Here is a 15,387-nt window from a genome sequence, read left to right as displayed (position 1 = left end):
AAATAGGCATTTTTCTACTTCAACTATAAGACAGTTATAGTAGCTCCGCTGAATCTGTCTTTCGAGCGATGTTATAAGGCTTGGATTTCATAAAGCAAATGAAAGAACGAAATAAAGAACGTACTGAAGGAGCATGGCTTTCGGGGGACTCATGTAATAGATAAGCTTCAATACTATATATATATATATATATATATATATATATATATATATATATATATAATCATTCAAATTCTCTAAAAAATGTTATTTGATACGTCAAGTTCCTCCGACTCGTATATCCTTATTCCGACCACCAAATTTGACATTATGTATGTTACAATAGAAGCTTAGTGACGTCCTCTACACTACCTAGAAGGTAGTTTTCACGAACTTTGACCAAAAATTAAGCAGAATAGGGATTCAAGTTTATGCTAAAATCACCATGCCCAGTTTGTCATGCTATGGTCATTTTCACGCCGTTTTGACACCAGAAATGGAATCATCGGCATCGAGAACCTTTCAATTGTGTACTCACCAACCGCGGCGATGACCAGAAAGGGGTGAATGACGTTGGCGGCGACGATAGTAGTTTGTCGGGTTTCCGGGCAAATTTTGCGACAATTTTGACAAAATTAACTCGAAAAAACCACGTGGGTAAGATTCATACTTGACATAGAGCTGATGCGAAATTTTTGGATCAAAACCGACGCCGACATCGGTGGTGCGTGGGTCGAACGCGCCACTAATCACGGTGGTTATGGTCTAGTCCAAAAATGTGTTTTTATATTTTATTTAAATAACATAAATTATGGCGAGTACTTTTCGTAAAAGAGCTATATAGTAATTATGCATGGCTAGTGAGATACAAATTACCAAAGTTCAAATGAGGTTTAGATAATTTCTTAAAATTGAATAAAGCGGACATCGTGCATAATTTTGTGATTTGTGATGGATATGAAGTTATGAAGAGAATATTTAAATTAATTTGGTATTGTCGATTTTAGGGTTCCAAAGTATTTATTGACGCATTTATGAATATTAAAGTTTTGAATTTACGAGTGAATCATGGTGGTGTGATACGTATAGTTGGGCCTAGAGAGCGTGTTGCCTCGGCCGACTGAATTGTGAAATATGGAAAATATGTTTATGTTGTGAAAATGAGATTTGAACGTCAGGTTTAGAGTTTACGAATTCTGTTGACGAGAAAAGGAAAATGTTTATAAATCGGAGTTCAAATCGATAATCAATTAATTAATTATAAAAGGATGCAAAATTTGGAAAAAAATTAATAAAGTAATTTGAGTGCAGAACTCGATCTTAAAATTAGGATTACTAATCTCGTAAGCTAATTATATACATTAATACATGAATTATACATAGATCCGACGAGCTCATAATCTCAAGATAAGAGAGGTAAAAAGTAAAGTTTGGATTAACGAAAGAATTGGAAGTTCATTTATTTACTATTGAGTATTATGAATCACAGTTTCTTAATATGTTTTAATTGTTTAACTAATGCATTTTATTTGGATGTTTAATTTCATTACATTATATATGAATAATTTTAAAATATTGTTATAGACCCGGTGAAATATACTATCTATTGGGCGGCAATCGACAATAGAACTGTGTGCAGCAGTGTTAATCGAGATTGGAAATAAGAAATAATCGATTTGCAAATATGAGGTGAAGGCTTAGGATTATGGCAAAGACTATAATAGAGATATCATTAGGTCTTCAGCGACGGGCTATATGCACGGCCAAGACTCCGATACAGGCCTGAGGCGACAGACTATATTTACGGCCCAGACCTTGATGCAGATTTGAGGAGACGGACTTATTTATTTAATGATCGATGGTGATGGATGTTTATAAATTGAGGAGTTGGGTTTCATTCGGGGTCCGAATTGATTTAATTTGCATATGAACTTTATATCGCGTGACCTCTGTTTATCAAATATTCATTAATAATTTATACGAACTCACTTTGTTTTACATTAACGCCTCACATTTTTCAGGAAAAGCGAAGTTAGTTTTAAAAGTACATTTTCGAATATTTATTTCTCAGAAGTCTTATTGTAATGAGTATGTGATTTAAATATTTTATTTTAGATTTCACATTTATCTTAGTATTTGATTTTGTATAAAATATCAGTTTTAAATTTATGTCTCCTCTACTATTATTGTTAAAGTTGTATGGCTTAAGTCGACTAATAAATTGATTGTTTCAATGGTCGAGAAATATATATAATTGGTTTGAAAAATAAAATTATAAGTTATTAGCTCTCATCTTTAAAAAATAAATATGATGGAAAATAGTCTTGCTACGGGTTTCGGAGATATTAATCCCATTCTCTAGCACCGGTCTTATCCGAAAATTTGGATTGTGATAAAGTTGGTATTAGAGCAATGATTTAATGTTCCCAAGTCATTGGCTACAAGTGATTCGAATATTGTGATACAAAATATTTGGGTACCTAGGAACTACTGCAGAAATTAGGATTTTCAATCATGTCTTTTAACGTTATCAACTTTTTTTTCAAAACTCAAGTTATACGTCCTATTATGTGTAAGATAACAGGATGTCACGATCCAAATCTATGAATCGCAACTGACATCAGGGAACAGGAGTGGTTAAGATGGAGTTACACGCAAGGGAACTACATAATTAAAGAGCATTGGGTGGGAGCAATGGAAGGATGGGTGACCTACTGGGAAGTTGGGAAGTTTGCAAAAATTGCGGGTGAGTAGGTGAAGGTGGGTGACCGATTAAATAATATTTTATTTTACGATTTTAATTAAAAATTTAATTATTTTATTATTATTAAAAATTAGTGACGGGTTTAAATCCATAGCTAAGATCCGTCATAAATTTTTTTATTTCGTCGCGATAAAATGTTATGACCAAATATGTAGCGACACACGTTGTCTGTCGCTAATCCGTCACTAAACGTGTTTAGCGTCATAATTTAGCCATTTAGCGAAGGAAGGATAAGTGACCTACTGGAAAGCTGGGAAGTTTGCAAAAATTACGGGTATGTGGGTGACGGTGGGTGACTGATTAAATAATATTTTATTTTACGATTTTAAATAAAAATTAAAATTTTTTTATTATTAAAAATTGGCAACGAATTTAAATTTGTCGCAATTTTTTTTATTTCGTCACAATAAAATGTTGCGACCAAATATGTAGCGAAGAACGTTGACGAAATTGGGCCATTTCGCGATGGAAAATTTGTCGTTAAATGGCTGTTTTCTAGTAGTGAATTCCTTCAACCTATCAAAAGTAATTAAACACACATTAGCAAACTCAAAAGGAATATTTTTAACAAGCAAATTAGTTAAAAGTTTAGAAATAGAAGTGAAATCTTTTATAAAGCGACGATAAAAATCAGTGTGCCCCAAGAAGGCACGAATTCATTTTACAGTGGTCGGAGACGGTAATTTCTCGATCATTTCTGTCTTTGCTCTATCTACTTCTGTTCCATCCTTGAAAATTTTATAGCGCAAGATTACTCCCTCTTCTACCATGAAATGACACTTCTCCCAATTAAGCACCAAGTTGGTCTTTTCACACTGGGCCAACACCCACTCAAGATTATTCAAGCATATCTTAAAAGAGTCCCCAAAGACCGAAAAATGATCCATGAAGACCTTCATAATATCTTCAATTATATCAGCAAAGATGGAGGTCATGCATCGCTGAAATGTTGGCAGTGCATTACAAAGACCAAATGGCAGCCTCTGATAGGCATGTGTTCCATAAAGTTAAGTAAAATTCATTTTCTCTTGGTCATCTGGGTTGATGGGAATTTGGTTGTACCTAGAGTAACCATCGAGAAAACAATAGTAAGCATGACACGCTACTCGCATAAGCATTTGATTAATAAAACGTAACGGAAAATGGTCTTTTCTTGTCTCCGTATTCAACTTGCGGTAATCAATACAAACACGCCACCCTGTCACTATCCTTGTGGAAATTTGCTCTCCCTTCTTATTATCGATAACTGTCATCCCCCCTTTCTTTGGAATGCATTGAATGGGACTCACCCATGTACTATCAGATATGGGGAAGATGATCCCGGAATCAAGGAGCTTCACACTCTCCTTGTGCACCACTACTTTCATATTTGGGTTTAGCCACCTTTTTTGTTGAACCAAAGCTTTGGAATCGTTTTCAAGGTGGATCTTGTGCATTACCATTGATGGATCTTTCACCACTTGAATCACTCTTTATTCTTATGCCTCCGTCAATTTGTTTGAAATAATAATCTTTCTTGTTTTTGCCTACAAATGCATACCGTATATGAGATGGTATCGCCTTTAGCTCTATGTTCGGTGCCTTAATAGAGGAAGGTGGTGTGACTCCCTCACTTTGAATCAACTTCTCAGGCTTAGGTTTATGTGCTTCAAAATACTCATCTTCCATGCCCTCGTGTGGCTCCCCAGAGTTGAATGTAACTTTAGACACTTGAAAAAATTTCATCATTCCCTTTATTAACACATGTCTCGAACGACATATGAGGTCTCGTTCGCACGAGATAGGGATCTTTAATTTGTTCCCTGTCTCTTTTGGCTTGCATGTCTCAAATGAGACAAGGTGTGTGTCGAATGAGACACACATCTGGGAAGCTCCAATCTTGTAAATATTTCCCCATACCATGGTTGATCGCCTCCAAACTCGACTGTAGTTGTTCCTTCATAATTTCATCAACCACATCGACTCTCATGCATTCTTCTTCCTAGATGGTATTACTCATGATTCGCTTCATATCAAACTCCACTTTATCACCATCAATTCTCAAGGTGGGTTTCCGAACGAGCACATCAAACAACGCCCTTCCAATGTTCATGAATGGACACCCTAGAATCATTAAGAAATTCTTTTCTACCGCGTAATCAAGAACGAGAAAGTCCAACAGGAAGATGAACTTGTCCATTTTCATTAGCATGTCTTCCACTACCCCGTATTGTTTATTGAGCGAAGGATTGGCTAGTTGAAGCATCATCGAGGTTCGCTTCAACAGTTGATCACCAAAGAGATTCCTAAAAATAAACTAAGGCATCAAATTTATATTATCACCAAAATCACATGAATAATTAATAGAATTTAAATGTCCAATTTTGCAAAGAATCATAAAACTCCCTGGATCATTTAATTTCATGGGCAAGGCGCTCAAGATTATCGAGCTACAATTCTCCATTAATGGAATAAGCCTTTGTTGTCCTACCTCTGCTTGTTCATAATTATGTCCTTGAGAAACTTTGTGTATTGAGGCATCTCACACAAAGCATCTACAAGACTAATATTGATTTGGAGCTTCCTGAAGATTTCCAAAAATTTATGAAACTTTTGATTGCTCGACACATTCTTGAGTCGTCTCAAAAAAGAGATCTTCGGAACATATGGAGGTGGAGGTAGCGGCTTGACATAAATAATTTCAGCCACCTCATCCTCACTAGTTCTCGGTACATCATCAAGTTGCACCGCCTTTGAAACATGTGAATCATCAAATGTCTTTCCTCTTTGTAGCTCAACCACTTTCAATCGCTCTCACGGATTCGTCTCCATGGTGGATGGAAAACCGCCTTGGGTTCTACCTTTGGATTGAGTTCGCTAATTGTGAGATTTGCACCTTGAGGTGTTGGATAGTGGAAGCATGATTTTTTATCTTTTTGCCTCATCTCTACTTCAAACCTATCAAACCGCTCTATTTGCTTTAAGATCTTGTCGAGCTTGCTCCCCTCATCTTAATTCGATTTTGCTAAAAAAATGGAGGGTGTTGTGGTGGATTCCCATAATATTGGAGTTAAAATTTCCTTGGTTTGGTAGATGACAGTTGTGTTGGGTTTTCTAGGTTTAAAACGCAACAGAATTTCAAAAAAAAATAACGAAACCCAAAGCAAGATCCATGTAATTGATAGATAGACATAGTTGTAGAATTAAAACTAACTGAATGTCGAACACAATAGTAATGTAAGAAAGGAAAAGAGGTGGTTCACTTTGGTGATACCTTGCCTCAAATCAGAAACGCCTCCAAAAGAACGTGTTCTCTACGAGTATCCACACGAACAGTTTCTCCCCAAAACGAGTGCTTGTGTGCTAGCACTATTGTTTCTCAAAGAAATTACAAATTTAATGATTACTATTTTATGAGTGTGTCTTATGTTTAATTTTAAAAAACATATATCTAAAATCATAAGTTTTAGTGTGTATTTATAGGCAAATAACACATATAGAATTTACTAAAAAACGTGTGTTGCAATCAAATTCAAACACTTCATTTTTTATAACTCTTTTGAGTTTCAGTATATCAAAACTCTTGATAATTAAACATATCTTTAAAAGATAATATCTTAAGGATAACTTTTATCCTTTAAATTTGAAATTGAATTAATATATACGAATTATATATATATATATATATATATATATATATATATATATATATATATATATATATATATATATATATATATATATATATATATATATATATATATATATATTTCTAGTAATCACATTATCCTATTGGGCTTGTACAGCCCAATTAGTGTGCGACTCTATAGGTTTGTATATCGTTGACAGTGAGCCCCCACAAGTAATAAGTGGCCTCTAGTAAGACATTATGACTACTCAAGTCATATGAAAATTAATTATCTGACTTCACCTTATATAATAATATTTTGATCCCTTTCTCTTATGATATCCAAATTGAATATAAGGTATAGTACTGTCATCCTTATATAATTCAATCATTAATTTTCTGATTCCAAATAGACTGAAAATGATAACTCTTTATCAATTCTTTTAGCATGACCGTGCATTTCCTTCAATCTATCTTTTCAAAGGGCCCATAAATATCTTACTCAAATAAATAAAGGATAAATTCCTTCTCAGACGCTCACATTTCTCACAGTCACTTTATATCCAACGACAATCTATTCCATTATCCTATTAAAGATAATATAAGAATGTATCAAAATACGAAATAGCTATGTAGAAATCCATGTTGATTTTAAGGTCAAAGGATATGTTTAATATTACTATTATGAAAGATACTTATGACAGTGATCTATTTAGTATTCTCATGATGGGTCATCCAGTGCTTCATTTCATAAATGGCACCTATGATTTGACTAAATATACATATACATGATTAGTAAAACATAATCATCATTCAACATCATACTAGTCTTAATGTACTATTAAGACTAAGGATAGATTGAATATAATTCTATATTAATACTAAGGGTTTTACTATCAAGTCACATACTTGATGATCTTAGGAAGAATTAACCATTCAAGTATTTAATCATAATATAAAATGATAATAAAAGTGACAATTAATTAATAACAAAAGGATAAAGTCAATACATGGTCAAACATGATTGACCTGGTTCATATCACTAACAGGTTTCCCGCTTGAAAATGTGAACCCACATTCGATTGAGCATTGGCATTAGCTTAACCTATTGTCTCTCCATTTAAAATTAGGGTGATTTCTGCACCTTGTAGGTGTTTGAATAAAGATCACTGCCTTGCTCTTGTCCCCCAAAAAATTTGACTTGCTCGTTTATGGCTTGACTCAAAACTTGTTACTCCCCTCCCGTATGGTCAAAATCAGCACAAATATCACAACCCAACTGAACCACCGCGATTGGAGCATGTCCTTGCCCTGCTAGCCTCTTGTACATCTCTACTTTAATTTGAAGGGAGGCGTTCTTCGCTTTCATCGCTTCAATCTCTTGAACTTATTATAGGGTCATCACCCCCTTTTATGTTGATTGCCTCAATCTTTCCTTCGGCCAAGAACAATAATTCATCGCCCACTCCTCCAATAATGCAGTGGCCTCTTCATATAATTTCTGCATAAGTGAACCTCCCAAAGCTGCATCTATCGTATCTCTAGTATGCTCATCCGTACCATTATAAAAAATCGGAATCAAATTCTCCCAAGCTAGATGATGATGTAGGCAATTCCGCTGAAGTTCCTTAAATCTTTCCCACACTTCATATAAAGACTCCCCATCATGTTGAAAGAAATCTCTGATCTCTTTAGTCAATCTCGCGGTCTTCCCCATAAAAAGTACTTAGTGAGAAAAACTTGCGATAATGTCCTCCAAGTAGTGATAGAGGTGCATGGTAGAGATTGAATCAAAGTCCTTGCCTTATCCCGCAAAGAGAATGGAAACATTCAGAGTTTGACTTGGTCATCCGTCACATTATGGATTTTGAAAGTGTTGCACACCTTGAAGAACTTAGAAATATGCGTATATGAATCCTCACTTTTCAACCTGTAGAATTGGCATTAACTCTCCATAAGTTGAATCATACTCTGTTTGATCTCGAAGGTTGCCGCTTGGACCGGTGGTGCAAAACACCCATAATTTGCATTATCAACATCTGACAAAAAATAATCGCCCAAGGTACGCCTCTGAGGTGCTTGTTGTTGTTGTCGATTTGCATTTCCCGGGTGGTGTTGCCTTTATGAATGTTGAATTTGTTGGATTTTCCCATCATTTAGAGATGGAGGAGGCAGTGGAGGATGTTGCTCCTCTCCCTGTAATGGTGGAATAAACCTTTCAATGTTATAGTTCACCCTGTCTCCTTCCATTGTGTCAGGTCTCCGGGTTGATTTCCGCGCAATCCTTTCGAGGCTATTAAGCTTGTTTTGAAACAGTTATAGCGGTAGTTTGGCACGACGTGTATTGTGCATACACTAATGCCAAATCTGTGGACTAATACAAATAACAGTACCATACATAAAATCACAAAACACAAAAATAAAAAAAAATAGTATCAACAGAAAATAAACTCTAACTCGACTAAGAACTAAGTTACTATCAATTAACTAAATATGAAATTGTCCTTGGCAACAGTGCCTAAAAACTTGTAAGCAAAAATCGCAAGTGACGATATCACGTAGGTAGTATAATCTGAAAGTTCGAATATCGATCCCACCGAGACAATGGATTTAATCACCAATTTTATTTATTCTTTTATCAACTTAAATCAAACAACTAAAAATAACCAAACTAGCAATTAGCTAAGAATTAAAATAACTAGCGAATGAAAGCAAATAAACAATTAAGATTTGAAACAATAAAATTAAATAGTCCAATGGCTGATACTTCCAAATAATCAATAAAGTGAAGGATAATGGAATCTTAGCAATGTTGTCGAGAATTGAACTATTCTAAATCACCGAATCCTACTCCCTCAAGTTATAGGAATGATACAACTACAACATATTTAATTAACCAATAAATAACTTGTCTCACGATATTAAAAGCCAAATTTAACAATTAAATTACAATTATTAAGCAAACTCAAAGATAACATAAAAGCTAACTCGCTCTCATGATATTATCTTTTAGGTTTTTAATTACTTAAGTCTATTCAATTAACAATCTTTCAATTAGTTAATTAAACACTAATCATGAAATAGGTGATCAATCCAATCCAATAATTAAGAACGATAATCAAAACATGATAATAAACACCAATTAATCCATAACCAATCAATTATACAATTAAAAGTTCATATCAACCCTCGAATGAGGGTTTTAGCTACTCATAAAAATAAAAACGATAATAAGGAAATAAGAAGAATAAGAATTCATAATAAAATAATAAATAGGCCTAATTACTTAAAAACCACTCACCTTATAACTTTTTTCATTTATACCATGATTTAGGAAAATTTTCAATTATATCCTATTTTTGATTTTTATGTTTCATCTATACCCTAAAATTAAAAAATTTGAAATTAATAATGTAAGAATAAAAATATTAAAAACAATTAAATAGAAAGATTATATCATACATTTTTCTATTTGGAAAAATAGAAATGAATGACTAATTTAAACTCTTTGCTAAAGGAAAATATGTCAACTCAATTCATTAGGATAGAGATGAAACATAAAAATTAAAAATAGGGTTGTCACGACCCAATCTCAGGGCCGAGACCGGCGCTAGGGAATGGGAGTGGTTGCTCCGAAACCCGTAGCAAGCCTAAAAACGTAAAATAATTTTTCGCGAAATGTAAACGTCATGCATGACATACATAAACACGTGTCATGCAGAAGCACACATGCCAGGCACACATATCCTCTGGCAGTCACACTATTATATAACGCAGCAAGCGTAAAACACATATACTTTAAAACATTAAAGTTATATTTACAGAAAACTATATATTACAGCTGACTCGCAAAATACTTATCTACTGCAGCTCTAAGAGTAAAGTACTGTTTCTTTACATACTCAAAAATACAGACTTCTGGAAGTAGGATAGAAGTCCGTTGCCTCAAAGCGTCTTTATCCTGAAAGGAAATCTGTGAGGGGTCAGTATATTGGGATATACTGAGTGAGTTCATACATTTACTAATAAGTATTCAAATAAAACCTAAAATCATAATCAATCATGTGCAGCCAAGTACATGATCCGATTGAAACCTTAATCCTCGAACATACTAATAATCAATCGATCAACCCAATCATAAATATCAATTGCGAGTCCAACTCGCTGGTGGCCCAGCCACTAGATACGGGGACTTCCAGGCTACACCGTAGCCGAGTTCACTCTGCGTATCGAAATCATAACCCAATCGTAAATTTCATATTCATCATCAGCTCCCAGCTGAGGCATATCAAAACTGGTGATCACACAGTCCTATTGTCGCCCAATAGGTAGCACGTTCCATCGGATCGATACTGGTTTCAAATCAAACATATGCAATTCATAAAAAGAATTCGCATATAAAACATGCAATTCAAATATAAAGCAATATAAAATAATTGCTTAAATAAATACTTTAAAAGCAAATCGTATAAACTCACTGAAAACGCTTATCCAAAAATGCGTCGGGGCTTAGAAACGTCAAGCTTCCCGAGCTCCTGGTCCAGCTCCTTCTTGCCTTGCTGGATCTAAAACAATTTCAAAACATTTGACTCACATCAGAATCCTATTCTAAGATTGACTCTAGACTCGAGACACGACAAGACACAAAACATAAGCCGTCGTGCTTCAAACGTAATCTTTTCCGATAAACGAATCATTCTTCTCTCATTTCTTAATACTTCTCAATTCAATTCTCAATAGAGAATATAGGTTTTCTCAATGAAACCAATTGATATTCATAAACTAACTTATCCCAAACAACTAGTCATAATTTACTCATTTTACGTCCGAATCTCGCATTTTCGGAGTCCGGGAGTCGATATCGGGATGGGGAATCGTCAAATTAGGTTTTTAGGGTCATTCCCTTCAAAAGAGGGGTGGTGCACGTCGTGCACCCGCCTAGTGCACGTCGTGCACCTTGGGTGCACGTCGTGCACGTCACTGGTGCACGTCGTGCCCCTGCACGACGTGCACTGATGTTGTGCACGTCGTGCACCTTCGTGGGCACGAACCTGGCCGCTGAAAAAGGCCCTCCCGACGTGCTAAATCATTCCCGAGCCATTAGATTCATCAAAACATCAATCAAGCTAGTCGGAAACACGCGAAAACGATAGAAAACGAGTTTAAAACGATTAAACGATTCGATACTATAAAAACCTATCGTTTAACTCGATATACCACCAAAATCACTAAACCAAATACCGAAACGACAAGCTTACCTTGTTCCCCACCAAGATACGAAGAAATCGAGACGAAAAACTCGCAAAACGGATCAAGAACGGCGATCGAGCGACGGAAACGGTGAGAACGGCGAAGGAATGAAAAAGGGTCTGATGAAGGTTCTGTATCATTCCTTCATCTGAAGGAAACTTATATATAATGGTCAATTTGCAACTTGGTCCTTGAAACTTTTCAAATGTTGCAATTTAGCCCAAAACCTATCCGCGTCCAAAATTTAAACGGTCTCCGATTGACTCGAAACTTTTACCACAGATACTATATATTATTTTGCGGACTTTGGCAAAATAATTTCCGTCACGGGATTTATATTATATTTTATATTAATTTCTGAAGTTAAATCCTCAAATCCTGCTAATTAACTTATTAAAATTTATTCTAAATTCCCGATATAATTAAATTAAATTCTCCTTAATTTAATTTATCGGAAATCTTGACACGTGGCACGACGTAATTATCTTAAAATATTTTGGGGTATTACATTCACCCCCCCTTAAAATAAATTCGTCCTCGAATTTAAAATTTAGCCACGTACCTTGAGTAAATAGATATGGATACTTCCGCCTCATATCCTCTTCTGTCTCCCACGTGCACTCTTCTACGGATTGACTTCTCCAAAGAACTTTCACCATTGGAATCCTCTTTGTTCGTAATTGTCGTATCTGCGTGTCGACAATCTGCGCTGGTCGTTCTTCGTAAGTCAGTTCTTCGCTTACGTCCACCACTTGTGGTTGAATTATTCGAGAAGGGTCTGGTACATATTTCCGGAGCATGGAAATATGGAAGTCAGGATGAACTTGCGACATCTCTGGTGGCAAATCCAGCTTATAGGCAACTGAGCCTATGCGTTCTATGATCTGGTAAGGTCCGACATATCTCGGAGCCAACTTGCCCTTCTTTCCGAAACGAATAACTCCCTTCATCGGTGATACTTTGAGAAACACGTAATCTCCGATCTGAAATTCGATATCTTTTCTCTTGGGGTCCGCGTAGCTCTTCTGTCGACTGGAAGCAGTATTTAAACGCTGCTTTATCAATGGTACTTTTTCTGACGTAATCTGGATGATCTCTGCTCCAGTGAGCTTTCGTTCACCGACTTCATCCCAACAGATAGGGGATCGACACTTGCGACCGTATAATGCTTCGTAAGGAGCCATCTCGATGCTTGAATGATAGCTGTTGTTGTAGGCAAACTCGACTAGAGGTAGGTACGTATCCCAACTACCTCCAAAGTCTAATACGCAAAGTCGAAGCATATCTTCTAACGTTTGAATCGTTCGTTCAGACTGACCGTCCGTCTGAGGGTGAAACGCAGTGCTGAAATTCAATCGCGTTCCTAACGCTTCTTGTAAACTCTTCCAGAAATGAGAGGTAAATACGGAACCTCTGTCGGAAACAATTGACACGGGAACTCCGTGTAGGGTCACGATCTTATCGATGTAAATTTCTGCCAACTTTGCTGCAGAATATGTTGTTTTGATCGGAATGAAGTGTGCTGACTTCGTCAAGCGATCCACGATTACCCAAATAGAATCAAAACCTTTCTGCATCTTGGGTAGTCCGATTACGAAATCCATCGTGATCTGCTCCCACTTCCATTCCGGAATGGGTAACGGTTGAAGAAATCCGTAAGGTCGCTGATGTTCCAATTTGACTTGCTGACAAGTCGGGCATTTAGCCACAAACTCTGCGATATCTTTCTTCATTCCGCTCCACCAGTACGTTGTCTTGATGTCATGGTACATCTTCGTGGAACCAGGATGAACGTTATACATCGTTCCATGTGTCTCCTCCATGATCTTCTGTCTTAAGTCTTCCACATCTGGAACGCACATTCGATTGCCGTATTTCAGCATTCCGTTGACGATACTGAAATCTTGACTCTTTCCTTGTTGTACTTCCTCAATTAGATGCTTCAATTGAGGGTCGTCCACTTGCAACTCTTTGATCTGATCTATTAACGTCGATCGTATCGTTAACTGAGCCATTAGGTTTCCGAGAGATGAAATCTCAAACTCAACCCCTTGGCTAAACATCGTATGAATCTCGTTAATTAATGGCCTCCGCCATGTTGTTGTAACGTGCGCGAGACTTCCTGCCGACTTCCTGCTTAAGGAATCCGCCACTACATTGGCCTTGCCTGGATGGTATTGTATCGTGCAGTCATAATCTTTTAATAACTCCATCCACCTTCGTTGTCTGAGGTTCAACTCTCGTTGATCGAAAATATACTTAAGACTCTTATGATCTGTAAAGATCTCACATGTAGCGCCGTATAAATAATGTCTCCAAATCTTTAGCGCAAATATCACTGCTGCTAGCTCCAGATCATGTGTCGGATAGTTTGTTTCGTGCTTCTTGAGCTGTCACGACGCGTACGCTATTACTCGACCATGTTGCATAAGGACACATCCTAGTCCAACTCTTGATGCATCACAATATACTGTGAATCCTTCTGTTCCTTCTGGTAACGTTAGGACTGGTGCCGTCGTCAGACACTCTTTCAGTTTCAGAAAACTGAGTTCACACTGGTCCGTCCAGTTGAATTTCGCGTTTTTCTGAGTTAGCTTCGTCAAAGGTACAGCGATCTTCGAAAAGTCCTGTACGAATCGTCTATAGTATCCCGCTAAACCAAGGAAACTTCTAACTTCCGTAACCGATTCAGGTCGTTTCCATTCTATCACAGCTTCGATCTTCTTTGGGTCAACCTTAATGCCGCTTTGTGAAACCACATGACCTAAGAAAGCCACTTCCGTTAGCCAAAATTCACATTTAGAGAATTTGGCATAAAGCTGGTGTTCTCTTAATGTCTGTAGTACTATCTGCAAATGCTGAGCGTGTTCTTCTTCTGTACGCGAATAGATTAAAATATCGTCGATAAATACGATCACGAACTGATCCAAGTACGGTTTGAATATCCTATTCATCAAGTCCATGAAGGCTGCTGGTGCATTCGTCAATCCGAATGACATAACGAGAAATTCGTAATGTCCGTATCGAGTTCGAAAAGCAGTCTTCTGAACATCATCATCGCGAATCTTTAGCTGATGATAGCCTGATCTCAGGTCGATCTTAGAGAAATATTTCGCTCCTTGTAACTGGTCGAACAAATCGTCGATTCTAGGTAACGGATACTTATTCTTGATCGTCACCTTGTTCAGCTGTCGATAATCGATATAAAGTCGAAGCGATCCATCCTTCTTTTTCACAAATAGCACTGGTGCACCCCACGGGGATACACTCGGTCTAATGAAACCGCGATCAAACAATTCTTCTAGCTGATCCTTAAGTTCTTTAAGCTCTGCTGGCGCCATTCGATAAGGAGGTATCGATATCGGCTTCGTGCTAGGAGCCAATTCGATACAAAATTCAATCTCGCGATCTGGAGGTAATCCAGGTAATTCCTCTGGGAAAACGTCTGGATACTCTGACACCACTGGCACATCTCTTAAATTCACACTTTTCTTTTCCACATCTCGTACTATCGCTAAGAATCCTTGACATCCCTTCTTTAACATACGACAAGCTTTAATAACTGAAATAATACCCGTAGAAGATTCCATCTTATCACCCTGAATTGAAACCGCTTCAATTCCAGGCGTGTTAAACGTCACCGTCTTCTTTCGACAATCCACATTGGCATAGTGCTGAGCTAGCCAATCCATTCCTAGTATGACGTCAAAAGCTAAAACCTCAAGTAAAATCAAGTCAACTAACAAATCTCGTCCTTGAACTTTCACAGGACAAGACGGGTAAACGA

At 36.7% G+C, this 15,387-nt stretch overlaps 1 non-coding gene across 1 annotated transcript; it reads left to right on the top strand.

Annotated features, from left to right (window-relative positions):
• Positions 1–7,945: 7,945 nt before the first annotated feature.
• On the top strand, positions 7,946–8,052 carry LOC126662399 (small nucleolar RNA R71). Its single transcript, XR_007635775.1, has one exon. It is a non-coding gene; the product is annotated as a small nucleolar RNA R71 (small nucleolar RNA).
• Positions 8,053–15,387: the final 7,335 nt, after the last annotated feature.

The sequence above is a fragment of the Mercurialis annua genome, linkage group LG8 (assembly GCF_937616625.2).
Source record: "Mercurialis annua linkage group LG8, ddMerAnnu1.2, whole genome shotgun sequence".
Taxonomy (NCBI): domain Eukaryota; kingdom Viridiplantae; phylum Streptophyta; class Magnoliopsida; order Malpighiales; family Euphorbiaceae; genus Mercurialis; species Mercurialis annua.
Note: the sequence above shows the minus strand (reverse complement) of the source record. Positions and strands in the feature narration are given on the sequence as shown.